Source organism: Calonectris borealis, chromosome W (genome assembly GCF_964195595.1).
Source record: "Calonectris borealis chromosome W, bCalBor7.hap1.2, whole genome shotgun sequence".
Lineage (NCBI taxonomy): Eukaryota > Metazoa > Chordata > Aves > Procellariiformes > Procellariidae > Calonectris > Calonectris borealis.
Genome location: NC_134351.1, coordinates 26182684 through 26196441, shown reverse-complemented (window position 1 = coordinate 26196441; position 13758 = coordinate 26182684). Strand labels below are relative to the sequence as shown.

Below are 13758 nucleotides of genomic sequence, written 5' to 3'. Positions count from 1 at the left end.
GACCCAGCTGGCTAATGGGGTATTCTATACCATGTGACGTCATGCTCAGTATAAATACCAGGGGTGGGGGGGCAGGCTTTTCCCCCCTGTTCGCGACACGCGGTCGGCGGTCGGTGAGCAGTTGCATTGTGCATTGCCTGCTTTGTGTATTCTGTTATTGTTGCTGTTCTCATTGTTATTATTACTGTTCTACTTAGTTTTATTTCAGTTATTAAACTGTTTTTATCTCAACCCGGGAGTTTTCCTACTTGTGCCCTCCCGATTCTCTCCCCCAGCCTACCGGAGGTGGGGGATGAGCGAGTGGCTGCGTGGTGTTTATTTGCTGGCTGGGGTTAAACCACAACATCCCCACAGAGCACCAGCATGCTCATTACAACCCGCTGCAGGATGACTGGGTGCTGGTGTCAGCCCACCGGTTGAAGCGTTCCTCGCAGGGGGTTGCTGGAGCAGCCGTCCCCGAGGATGTGCCCCGCTGGAACCCCCTCTGGGGCCACCCGGGCCAACGGCGAGGTACCGCCAGGGACCCAGGCATCCAGGCTTCCCCTGCCGCCCTGTCTCCCCTGACCCCATCTGGGTGAACCCCCAGTATGAGGGCACCTTTGTCTTCCCAAATGTCTTCCCCGTGCTGCAGCCCGATGCTCCCGAGCCTGGTAACTTCTTGGGGGACAGCAGGCTGCTGGGGACCCCCAGGCTCAGGTTCTGGCGAGGGGCTGTAGGGTGGGCTGGAGGGGCATGGGTGCTGCCCTGGTCCCCTCTCCCTCCCTGCTCTCTGTCCTTCCCCAGGTGACAGCGATCACCCCTTGTTTCAAACGGCAGCAGCCAGGACCCATGTGATGAAGCAGGACTGAGCCCGCACCCCTCCTTGCGGTGCCTGTTCTGTGCATGCCTGCTCTGTTTTGGGGGATTTCGGGGGTCTCTTCCCTGTTCAGCTTCCCCTGTCCCTCTGTGACCCAGCAGGGCCACAGGGGTCCCTGAGGATGCCCTGCAGCCCCAGCCACGTGTGTCTCCTCTGCAGCAAGGTGATGTGCTTCCACCCCTGGTCGGACCTGACGCTGCCCCTCATGTCCCTGGCGGAGATCTGGGCCGTCATCAACACGTGGGCAGAGCTGTTGGCCGAGCTGGGTGCTTCATACCCCTGGGTGCAGGTCTGAGGCTGGCGGGGTCTGCCCTTCTCTCCCTGCCCCAGGGGGCTTGGGCGGAGGTGGGAGGCTGGGGCTGGGTGCTCTGGCAGCACCCGGGGTTGGGACCCTCCCAGTCACATGTGGGTCCCCCATCCCCACCTTGTACCCCCCTTAGCCTTTCCAGGCGGGTGCAAGGCTCCGCTTTCCTGGTGCACCAGGATCACCACGGCAACCCAGGACTGGGACCTGCTGGCTGCACCTCTTCCTCCGTTGATCTTCAAGAACAAGGGAGTGATGATGGGCTGCTCCAACCCACACCTCCACTGCCAGGTGAGGCTGTCCCACCCGTGACCTGGCTTAACTGTGAGTCCCTGTGGGCGACTCTACAACAACAAACCCAGGCGGAAGATGCGAACAGGAATCACCCCCCTGGTCCCAAAGCTTTCTGCAGTGAGGATCCACCCATACTTGTCCTGTTACCTCCCCTCCTGGGGACCATCCTGGGGGCAGCATGGCTGGGGCACCCCTGCAAATGGGGAGTACCAGCACCCCATGTTGGGGTGGCATGGCTGGATCCTCCCCACTTGTCAGGGTTTAGGGGTATGTGTGTGGGGGGCTGTGGCGTGAGCCCAGAGCACCCAGGGGATGTTGAAGCACTGCAGAGGGATGTGTTGGGGTCTCTGGGCTGGGTGATGGGGCAGGGTGGCATGGCAGGGGGATTGGGTAGGTCCCTCCCAGGTGTGCGCCAGCAGCTTCCTCCCGAACGAGGCGCACCTGGAGGACCAGACCCAGCGGCAGCACCTGAGCCAGCACAGCATGCCCATGCTGCCAGAGTACGCTGAGCAGGAGGCTTGCCGGAAGGTGAGGACGCGCTGTCATCTCTTCCCCGGGAGCTGGATGTGTGCTGGGGTGGGCCCCCCAGCCCCCAAAAGCAGGGCCCCCGGGAGCGCCCATCCCCGGGGTGTCGGGGCTGCGCGTGTCCCCATCAAGCATAGTGTCCCACAGGAGCAGCTGGTGGTGGAGAACGTGGACTGGCTGGTCGTGGTGCCGTACTGGACCACCTGGCCCTTCCAGATCCTGCTGCTGCCCCGCCGCCACGTCTGCTGCCTCCAGGACCTCTGCGAGGGCGAGAGGGACAGTGAGTGGCTCTGCACTCCGCCAGCCCCCGTCCCATGTCCTTTGGGCTCGGCCTTCATTAGGAGGCAGCTCTGCAGCAGCCTCGCTGGTACCAGAGGGTCTGTGTCCCCCTTGGGGTGCAGGGCTGCCGGGTTTGGCTTGTGGGGGACGGGCACCTCTGTTATGCCAGGGCAGGAGCTGTGCATCCAGGTGCAGGCTGTACCAGTGGGGGGACTGTTGTCCTTTTTGGGGTGATGAAGCATGTGGTGCCCCATATTTTTGGGGTGCTGGCTGATTAGGAATGGGGACTCCTCTTGCTGTGTTGCTCAGGCTGTCTGCATGGATGGGGGGGGACTGGCCAGTGCATCCCTCTTGCCTGTCACCGTTGTCCACCCAGGGAGGGGTGCTGAGGGTGACCCCCTCCCCCAGCTGGGTGTGCTGCCTGCCCTCAGTGGGGGCTGACCAGCTTGGGGTGCGACCGCCTGGCACTCCCCTGCAGACCTGGCCTCCATCATGCAGAGGCTGCTCATCAAGTATGACAACCTCTTTGAAGTCTCCTTCCCTACTCCATGGGCTGACATGGTGAGTGGTGTGGCTAAGTGACCCTCAAGACCCTCTCATCTGCGTCTTCATCCCCTCCCTGGGGCTCACGCAATGGCTGCACCCCCGGCAGGAGCCCCCACGGGCCCCTACCTGGAGGAGCACTGCAGGCACTGGCAGCTCCATGCCCACTATTACCCCTGCTGCTCTGCTCCGCCACCGTCTGCAAGTTCATGGTGGGCTACAAGATGCTGGTGCAGGCGCAGTGGGACCTCACCCTGGAGCAGGCGAGTGTGGCTGGAAGGGGGCAGTGGGGAGCCGTGGGGACCCATGCTGGGGCCGTCCCCAGGACCAGCTGCTGGCTGCCCCTCACACTGTGCCCCGAGGCACACTACAAGCAGAGGGCCAAGGAGACGTTGTGACAGGGAGCAGTGGAGCCAGCTCTCGGCTCTGCTGGGTGAGGCCAGGGAGAGGAGTCAGCTGGGGGTCGTGAGAGCTGAAGCCTGGGAACTCGTGTCACTTGTGAGCCCTCAGGTCTCCCAGCTTCTCCTGAGCCTTGTCACAGCTGGTCCTGGCTTGGGGACTGGTTTTACCTGTTCAGGTACCCCAGTCCTAATCCTGCTGCATCACCGTGTACTCTGTCTCCTTCCCCATCCCAGGCTGCGTCTTCCTGCCTCCGCAGCGTGCTCCTACCACCACTAAAGGGCTCACCCTCCTCCCAGTCCAGTCTTACTGGTGGGACTGGGAGTGCTGCCAGCCCTGTGGAGGGGCGCAGCCCCTCTGGCCAATAAAACCTGGAAGCAAAGTGCCTCTGCCTGTGCCCTGGTGACTCTCGGCCCTGGGTGGGAGGTTTGGGGGCTCTGGTGGGGACCCCCAGCTGCTATGGGGGGATAACACTGGGGTCTGCAGGGAATGTGTCAGCAGCCCCATGCAGCTTGCTGCTGTCCCTGTCTCTGCGTTGCTTCTTTTTCCTCCCTGGGGGGAGCTCTGCGCCTGTCTCTGAGCGCTGCAGGCTCGGGGAGGAGCAGGAAGCAAGGAGGAGTTCCTGCCGCCCAAGGCTTAGCCAGCTCCTGGGAGAGGGCTGAGGCCTGGCAAACTTGCTGCATGGATGCTGCTGGCAGGAATGCCCGGCCCTGGAGCTGCTCCTCTTCCTCCTCTCTGCCTGGGGCTGCCAGGCTGCAGCCCTCGTCCTGCCTGCCGCGGGTACCAGGGCTGCTGGGATGCAGTGAGGGGCTGGTTCATCGCTAGCCCAGGGGATGCCAGGGGGTCCAGCTTGGCTCACTGTGCTGCTGCCCCCTCCCAGTACCCACCCCATGGCGTGGGGTAGCAGCAGCCCTGTCCCTGGGCTGGGGGGATGCTGCAACCAGCTCTGTGCTTTCCCCCCACTGTAGCCCCTTCCCCCAGGGAAGCCCCAGGGCCGTGCAGGGGTAGGTCCCAGATAGTGATGCTCCACAGCTGATGTGGGGGGATGCCCAGTGCCATCTGCCATCACGTCTTTGCACAAATATTTTTTATTTGTCACTGAAGAGCCGTTCTCATAACTCCTTAATGAAGCCCTTATCCTTGTCAAGTCCGTGAGTGGGCTCCTGGGGGCTAGAAGTATCTTGTGAGGAGGGAAATGCTCTCCTCCTACCTACAAGACCATAATTTGTGGGGAGGGCCATGTCCCTCCTGCCCCATCTGTGCATCACTCCCCCATCCCCACTCATGGGCAGGGGTGGGGGCTGGCCAGTGTGAGGCTCAGAACCAGGCTGGATGCGGCCATCCTGGGTGCTGGTCCCATCCTCCTCCCCGATCACCACATCCCAGAGCCTGCGAACCATCCCACCCCCCGGCTTCAGGGCTCCCCAGGTGCCCAAGGGTTTTGGGGAGGAGGCGGTGGGTTTTGGGGCTTGGAGCCATTGTTGCATGCAGCACCCCCCCCGCATGGCATGGGGGGTGCCCAGCTCAGAGTCTGGCCTCTTGCAAACCAATTTCTTCCTGGGACAGCCAGCACCTGGCCGGGCTTTGCGACCATCCCCATCACAGCTCCCATCCCTTCTCATCTCAACAAGTGCTTTCGTGCCAACCTCCCATCTGCCTGGCTCTTCCCCAGGGCCCTGGAAAAGTGGCAACGAATTGGCTTAAATGTGAGAATCCAGATTGGGGTAATTAGCCACTGAACCAGTTGTAACAAAGCTAGTCATCTCCCTGCACGCACAGTTAGCTCTGATTTGATAGCCCACCGGCTCCCAGCCTGGGCTGCAGCACCTCGGCCCAGGGCCGTAAATGAAACTCGCAGTAAGTCAAGCGGTATTAAACTTCACAGTCGCCGTCTTTAAAAATGAGACTCTTGCTGTAATAAATCAGAGCAAGTGGGATTGTAAATATCTGTGGCGAGTAAGGACACGGACTCCGTCTGAGTGGGCCCGAAGACGAAGACGAAAAATCCTTTATTATACAGCACAAGGGCCTTTTTATACCTCACATTATGCCACGTATACACTTCAAAGAATTCCCTAGTACATCCCCTAAGCAAAGGTCATCTCGACACTCTTCCTCTAATTTCCTTATCTTTGTCACGCCCTCAGAACCGTTAACTGCCACCTCTTATCTCCCTTTTTCCCACAGCTTCTTTCACTTTCCATCTTCCCATGGCTTCTTGTTTACCAACGCTATGATACTGCTTGTACTCTCAGGCATTGATTCCTCCACATCTCCCCCTTTTTCTTTTACAACAAACACTAAGCTAACTGACTTTTCTATTATTCATCTCACACATTGCAATAAACATAGTACACACACAAGATTACATACGAATACAATCAAACGTATAATTCCCAGTTCAGTCAAACTCATTACCCATTTTGCCAAGCCCCAATAATTCTATCTCTTGTGGCTCTACGCTCAGGGCGGATGGTACACCAAACATCCGTCCCAATTATCAGTCACATTGCGGCCGCCACTACAAAGTGATGCATGCGGCTCCGTGAGACCTAGGGTCCAATTGTTCCATGGGAGTCCCACTAAGCAGGTGGAAAAAAGGATCTCCAGGTTACAAGAGCAAAAGGCAAATGGTCTTCTGGCCTGTCTGATTCGCAAGGGTGATCCAGATGTTCTCTTTGGGCTGTGATGGGGCCCATAACGTGCTTACGCTTGCGACAACGGCGAAAAAGATGGCTTGACGGACCGCGCTGGTACCCATCTTGGTCCTCGATCTGTGGAGACACAAGCATACCCTCGACCCCAGGTTATCAATGAAAACGGGCCTTCCCACTCATGAGATTCCAGGTTTCTCACCTTTACCCACGCCTTGTCCCTTACGATTGCCTCATGACCTTCAACAGAATCGAAATGTCTGCAAATCGGGGGTCCACCTTCCTCAGCCCACCGATTGAGAAAATTAAGAACATAAACGGCTTTTGCCAATCTTTCCTGTGGGGTCAAATCCCCTACTCCCCCTTTTTGTTTTGTTAACATGTCTTTGAGCGAACGGTGCGCACGCTCAACAATGGCTTGCCCTGTGGGACTGTGTGGAATTCCCGTGATATGAGTGATTCCCCACGTTTGCAGGAATGTCTGTGTGGCTTGGGCAATGTACCCGGGGCCGTTATCTGTTTTTATTTTGCTCGGTACTCCGAGAATGGAAAAAGCAAGAAGAAAATGTTTTCGGACATCCCGGGATTTTTCCCCTGTGTGGGCTGTGGCTGCAATTGCTCCCGAAAACGTATCCACTGAGACGTGGACACATTTGAGTCGACCAAAGTCGGGAAGATGTGTAACATCAGTCTGCCAAAGTTCGAGTGCCTGCAAGCCACGAGGGTTGACTCCTCCCGGGTGTGGAGGGCCCGCACACTGGCACTCAGGGCATGCAGTGACAATTTGGCGTGCTTGCATAAGTGGTAAATGAAACATTCTAGCCAAGGCCTTAGCGTTCTGATGATAAAAGTTATGTGAACGCCTCGCTTGCTCAAATTTCCCCGGAACAACAACAGCCCCTGCAAGCGAATCAGCCAACCGGTTTCCCTCAACTAGGGGCCCCGGCAATGCAGTATGAGATCTGATATGTAATATAAAAAAAGAGTGGATCCGTTGATGAATGTATTCTCTGAGGGTTTTAAACAGGGCAAATAGCTGGGCATTATTTACATCTTTCAAATAAGCAAACTCTATGCGGGACACTACCCCTGCAACATATGCAGAATCAGTCACGATGTTGACGGGGCATTGCCATTTCTCAAACACTCGTACCACTGCCGCCAACTCCACGATTTGTGGTGAACCGTCTTGTTTCCGAATATCAGATTGCCATTGACCGTGATCGTCCTTCCAGACAAGGACAGACTTACCCGTACGCCCGGACCCATCCGTGAAGACCGTTAGAGCGTCCAAAGGGGTCACGCTACATTTCGGCAATTGCTGCAATGGTAGCGGGGACTGCAGCCATTTATGACTGGGAGGGTGAATAGAAATCGCTCCTGTAAAACCTTCCATAGCCATTTGAAAAGGTACAGACATTTGCATCAACCAAGTTAACATAGGCATCACAACAGGGATGTAAATGGTGTGTGGCTCTTTTCCGCACAGTGCTATCAACCGTTGCCTCCCTCTCATGACCAGGGATGCAAACATTTCTGCTCTAGTGGTGATGGTTTTCCCAAATTGATGGGGAAGAAACACCCATTCTATGACCAACAACTGTTCGCCGCTGGGTGTTGGCTTCCATTGAAACAACAAACCATATGGTTGGAAGTCAGTGTTCACTATTGCTAACTGAAAAGGAAGCTCTGGATCACAGCGCTGTGCTTGCCGAGCCGATATCATTGTAGCAATCCGCTGCAACGCTTGCTGAGCCTCGGGGGTTAACGTTCGTCGAGACCCCAACGCAGGATCACCTTTTAGCAAATTAAACAGAGGTCTCAACAGCTCATTGTTGATTCCCAACAGAGGCCTTACCCAATTGATGATGCCCAATAATTTCTGCAAATCAGTCAGGGTGTGGACCTGACTACTGATCTTGAGCCCTTGCGGTATCACAGTTTGCTCAGTAATGCGCCACCCTAGATATTGCCAGGGAGCAGTCTGCTGCACCTTTTCTGGGGCAACTATCAAGCCGTTACGCTGGAGGCTCGTTACGACAACCTCCATGGCCCCTGGTATCATGGCCTCAGAGGGGGTTGCTACAAGGATATCATCCATATAATGATAAATTACGACTTCAGGCAATTGGGCACGGGCTGGACTAAGGGCCCGAGCCACGAACCATTGACATATGGTGGGACTATTCTTCATGCCTTGCGGGAGCACCGTCCAATGGTACCGTTGACTCGGCTGGGCTACATTGGTCGCGGGTACAGTAAAAGCAAACCGCGGCGCGTCATCTGGGTGTAGCGGAATGGTAAAAAACCAGTCCTTAAGGTCTATTATAGTGATGTGCCAGTTCATAGGTATCATGGTTGGTGAAGGGAGGCCTGGCTGTAGAGCTCCCATGTCCTCTATAGCCTCATTTATACGTCTTAGATCGTGAAGGAGCCTCCACTTTCCTGATTTCTTCTGGGTGACAAAAACTGGTGAGTTCCATGGGCTCGTGGATGGCACAATGTGCCCAGTGCGCAGCTGCTCAGCAACTAGGTCCTGCAAGTGATGCAGCTTGTCCGTGGGGAGGGGCCACTGATCCACCCATATAGGCTTTTCACAGGACCATTGCAACTTCAGGGTGTGCTGCCGATCAGTAGCCCCTAGGATAAATTTGTCCCCAGCATGATTCCCCATTGTGACAAACAGTCTCGTCCCCACAGCGTGAGAGGGGCCGGAAGAATGAACGGTCGGACATTGGCCCGCCGACCCTCCGGTCCCTCGATTTGAATTAATTGAACACTCTGCAGTGGTGCTGTTTGCCCTCCGATACCTCTGTTCTGCAGAGACGATTCGACGTCACTATCCTGTTTCCTTTCAACAGCTCTTCTCCCGTTTCCTTTCAACGGCTTTTTTTTTTTTTTTTTTTTTCTGTTTCTCTTCAACAGCTTTCGTTCCTGTTTCTTTTCAACAGCTTTCGTTCCTGTTTCTTTTCAACAGCTTTTATCCCGTCTTCTTCCAGCGGCTTTTTTCCTGTTTCTTTTCAACAGCTTTGGCAGTTCAGCGGGGCTCGCCACCGGATCGACAATTGCCGACTTTATGGCCCTTCAGACAGAATGTCCCGGTCCCTGTTCGGGCGCCATTTGTGGCGAGTAAGGACACGGACTCCGTCTGAGTGGGCCCGAAGACGAAGACGAAAAATCCTTTATTATACAGCACAAGGGCCTTTTTATACCTCACATTATGCCACGTATACACTTCAAAGAATTCCCTAGTACATCCCCTAAGCAAAGGTCATCTCGACACTCTTCCTCTAATTTCCTTATCTTTGTCACGCCCTCAGAACCGTTAACTGCCACCTCTTATCTCCCTTTTTCCCACGGCTTCTTTCACTTTCCATCTTCCCATGGCTTCTTGTTTACCAACGCTATGATACTGCTTGTACTCTCAGGCATTGATTCCTCCACAAATATCGAGGTAGGATCCACATTGCTTAATTAAACAGCGTCTAATGAACAGCCTGTTTGTTGTGTTGTGATTTAGGATGGAGGCTGGGGAGGCGGCGTGTGCCGAGGAGCGCGGGTGCATGTGCTGGGATGCCCTCCCTGGCAAGTAGCAGCTGCTGGAGTTTAGCTGCTGCTAAAATAGCTCAGAGACGGTCTGAGAATTAATTTTTTTAAATTTTTAATAAAAATTATTTTTTTCCCCCCAAAAAGCATCTCCTGAAAAACTCAGGGGGGAAGTCAGCAGCAGGTGGAGGAGGAGTGGGGGGTGCAGCTGGGTGTGAGAGCTGGACCCTGGCTGTGCTGAGCCCCCCCTTCCCCATGACAAATCCACCTCTGCTCCCCCCTGATATTTTTAGCTTGTGTGAGGGAGTGGGAAGGGCCGTGAGGGAGAGATGAGCCTTTCCTGTGGTGTGGGGAGGTGTTGGACTGGTGAGAACGGGGCTGCCAGGGATGCAAAGGCATTGCAATTCGTAGAAACCATCACTGCTGTGCTGTAAAGCCCTGAAGCCTTTTATATTTTGGTAATTACAGTCCAGTTGTAATCAAAAACTGATTTATGGGGAGGAGATTAAAAACATCTAGCTGGGTGCGGGATGGCAGAGTGGAGGGGCTGTGGGGCACCCGGCCATTGCTCCTGACCTGGAAGCATCAAAGGGAAACTGAGGCCCATTGGGATGCCCCGTAGGTATGTGCCTTGATGCCATTTCATTTCTGCAGGGGAGCTGTTGGAGATTGTCCTGAGAAAAGTGTCCTTGGGATGGGGTCGCCCTTGTCCTGAGCCCCCGTCCCCCAGCATCAGGGCAAATACATCCTCCGCAATCCCCACGCTGAGCTGCTCTGGGAGGGCGAGTGGGGCAGGTGATGGGGGGAGTGAGGGGAGCTGAGTTGAAGCTCAAGCATGGAGTTATGCATTAAAAATGCATCAAGGTCCCACGGAGGTGTGTGCTCCCTCTGTGGCGTGTTAATAGAGCCATGAGGGATTAGGAAAGGACTGCGGTGCTTCTCCGCCAGGTTGGTACATCCTGTGCTCTGCAAGGAGCAAGGGATTAGCCCAGTGGGGTGTGCGGAGATGTAGACACACTCAAGGGGGGATGGCCATGAATTTAGTCTCATTTCCATCCTGTTTTCTGATGCTGCTGAAACAAATGGGTTGGGCTACCAAGGGACGTGGTTTCCCCAGAGCTGCTGGGGCTTTGTGGTGGTGCATTTTTCCCCCCTTCTCCTAGGCTGCTTGTTGATCTCAGAAATTCCCATGAGACCTCGGCCTTGGTATACTGAGTCTGGCGGTTGAGCGCTCCTTGACCGTATCAGAAACTCTGCATAGCTGAGGCTGGGAACATACTCCTACTGCCTGGCCCAGGTGTCCAGTAGAACAACACTGAAACCTTGAGAATTTTTAGTAATTACCACCTGGGACTGTGGCCAGGATGGAAATTTACGGATGACTAATGCCAACCATCTTGCGAACCTATAAACAGCCATCCTAAGTGAGACCCTTGGAGCTCTCCTGGACCGCAGCGGGCTGCACCCAGCATCTCCCTCTGAATGGGACGCCTCTCAGAGCTCGCAACCTCTTGGGTCTGCAATATTTGGAGGACTGTCATCTGACAGGACCTGGGCTGAAACTCTTCACTTCTCGAGGCTCAACCCTCACCCGCTGAGAAATGCCGAGACATTTTACATGAATATTTCTTCACTGAACTCAAGGGGAATTTTTAACAGGTACCTTTTGTACATTTATATATATATATTTCTGTCTGTGTGTGTGTGAACTAATAGTAAGCATAATCTGTAATTAAGTTGTGATTGTAGTAGACTCTACTAACACTTCATAAATGTTGATGATTAGTTAATGATTAAGTGCTGCTAAAGTTTGTTAATGATTAGTTAATGATTAAGTGTTGCTAAACTGTGAATGAACCCTAGACTGCTGCTAAACATATATAATCCCTAAGATATAAACCCTTAGACATAACATGATTTTTCTTTATATGTTTCATCTGTGTAGTAAGTAATAGAGTGGACCTTGCCATTGAACTCTGTTAAGTCGCACCTTTATAGGTCTCTATTAAAATCATTTTCTGCTAATACCTTTGACGGTGATTCTTTAAGCGGCCTCTAAACCACTCATTCGTGACAGGCTTTGGGTCGACCAAGACAAACCAATGCGCTCGCCTGGGCTGTAGCAGTGCCCGTCTCCATTGTTGCCCCTGTCCCGCGTGTTTGGGAGACGCAGAGCATTGTCTGGGATGTAAGTCCTGGGATGCTGCCCTGGTGCACGGAGACCCTTTGGCACGAGCACTCAATGATGGAGGGTAGCTGCTGGAGGCACATTCATCACCTTTGATTACGTGTCCATGTCCTAAGCAGCTGCCAAAGACTGCAGAGCTGCAAACCTGATGCAGATCCTGAGTCCCAAACCCTGCCCACCCCTCTTCCTCTCCTCCCTGCCTTCCAGTGCAGGTGAGACAATAAATATTGAGCAAAGGAAGTTAATCTGTGACCAGAGTGTTTTAATCAGAAAAAAAGGTATTAGTGCGGGCCTGCTGGCTCCTGCCAAACTGCAGTTTTACTGTCCCTCCTGGTACTGGGTTTATGGCTGTCATTTCATTCGTTTTACTGTTGGTTTTGCTCTTATCATCGAGTTTCTCCTTGCCTGCTGCTGCCTGTGACTGAATGGGGTTTTTAGGGATGTAATAAGGAAGAAATTATTAAATTTTTAGGGAGGAAGAAGGGAAGGGAGGGAGGGAGGGAGGGAGGAAGGAAAGAAGGAAGGGAGGGAGGAAGGGAGGGAGGGAGGGAGGGAGGAAGGATAGATGAAAAGAAGGAAGAAAGGGAGGGAGGAGGAGAGAGAGGGAGGAAGGAAGGAGGGGAAGGACGGAAGGGAAGGCCAAATCCCTTCCGTTTCTATCTAAAATACACCATCAGACGCTTAACACAAAAATTTTAAGCAGATGTGTCCTGGTTCTGGCTGGGACAGAGTTAACTTTCTTCCCAGTAGCTTGGGGGATGAGCTGTGTTTTTGGTTTGGCATGAGAGGAGCGTTGATGGCCTATTGATGCTTTGGTTGTTGCTGGGTGGTGCTTGCACTGGGGACTTTTTGGCCTCCCATGCCCTGCCAAGTGCAGGGGAAGCTGGGCGGGGGGAGCATAGCTGGGGTGGTTGACCCAGCTATACCATGTGACATCATGCTCAGTATAAAAACGGGGGGGGGGGCCTCCCCCCCATTCGTGAAACGCGGTCGGCGGTCGGTGAGCAGTTGCATTGTGCATCGCCTGCTTTGTATATTCTGTTATTGTTGTTCTTATCGTCGTTATTATTACTGTTCTACTTTGTTTTATTTCAGTTATTAAACTGTTTTTATCTCAACCTGCGAGTTTTTCTACTTGTGCCCTCCTGATTCTCTCCCCCATCCTACCAGAGGAGGGGGGTGAGCGAGCGGCTGCATGGTGTTTATTTGCTGGCTGGGGTTAAACCACAACAAGATGCTAAATGCCCTCATGCCCTGCAGCAGGCAGCTCCGTGCTGCAGGGAGATCTGCTATGCCAGGAGAATGAAAAACAAAACCCAAACCCCTTTTATATCTTGGCTTAGACAGACATACAGGAGCATGTGAGCAACCTCTGGGGCAGCAAACAGCACCCAGCTTGTCCTGGGCCTCCTGGAGCATCGCCCTTGGGCTCGGAAGCTGCCTTGGCAGGGACTTTCCAAAGGGCTGAGACCAGTGGGGAGCAATTTTGGAGGTGACTTGCCCATGCCTCAGCCAGCTGGTGTTTTTTCCTCTGCTGATGGTCACTGAAATCTCCCTGCAAGGGATTTTCAGAGCCCTTGAGGACCATGTGTCATGGTAGGGCTGCCGGTCCCAGGTGGACACAACGGGGTGTGCACGGGCTCTAGGAGGCAGCCCCAGGGCTGGAATTTAAATTTTTAATAATCTGAGACATGCAGGTAATTAAATGCCATCACACTGCAGCATCCATGAGGTCACTAAACAGTGGATTCCCCCATCTCCCCCCAAATTTCCTGCACGCCCAGAGTTGGGGAGGCACCTCGGCTCTCGGCTCTCGGCTCTCAGCTCTCAGCAATGGGGACCTGCCATCGCATGTGGTTTTGAGTCTCTCTCCCATCCTGGGACCCCATCCTGGGGTTGGGGGCCTCTATTTACAGCAAGGGGACCCTCAGCAGGGTCCAGATTCCCCCTGGATTCTCTCCAAACACAACTAGCTGGGGAGGGAGGGGAGCAGACACGGATGGGAGGGCAGGGGGCTGGTCTGAGCTGGGGGCAGGCAACACACTCGACCGCAAAAGGGGGTTATCCACTGGCAGGGGAGATGCTAAGAGAAGGCAGGAGCCCTTGCAGCACACAGGATCGGTGTGAAATCCAGCCAGCTCCTGGCACGGCCGAGATTGGGCACCCCGGC

At 54.3% G+C, this 13758-nt stretch overlaps 1 pseudogene; it reads left to right on the top strand.

Annotated features, from left to right (window-relative positions):
* Window positions 1–292: 292 nt before the first annotated feature.
* LOC142075022 (galactose-1-phosphate uridylyltransferase-like) lies at window positions 293–3199 on the top strand (annotated as a pseudogene).
* Window positions 3200–13758: the final 10559 nt, after the last annotated feature.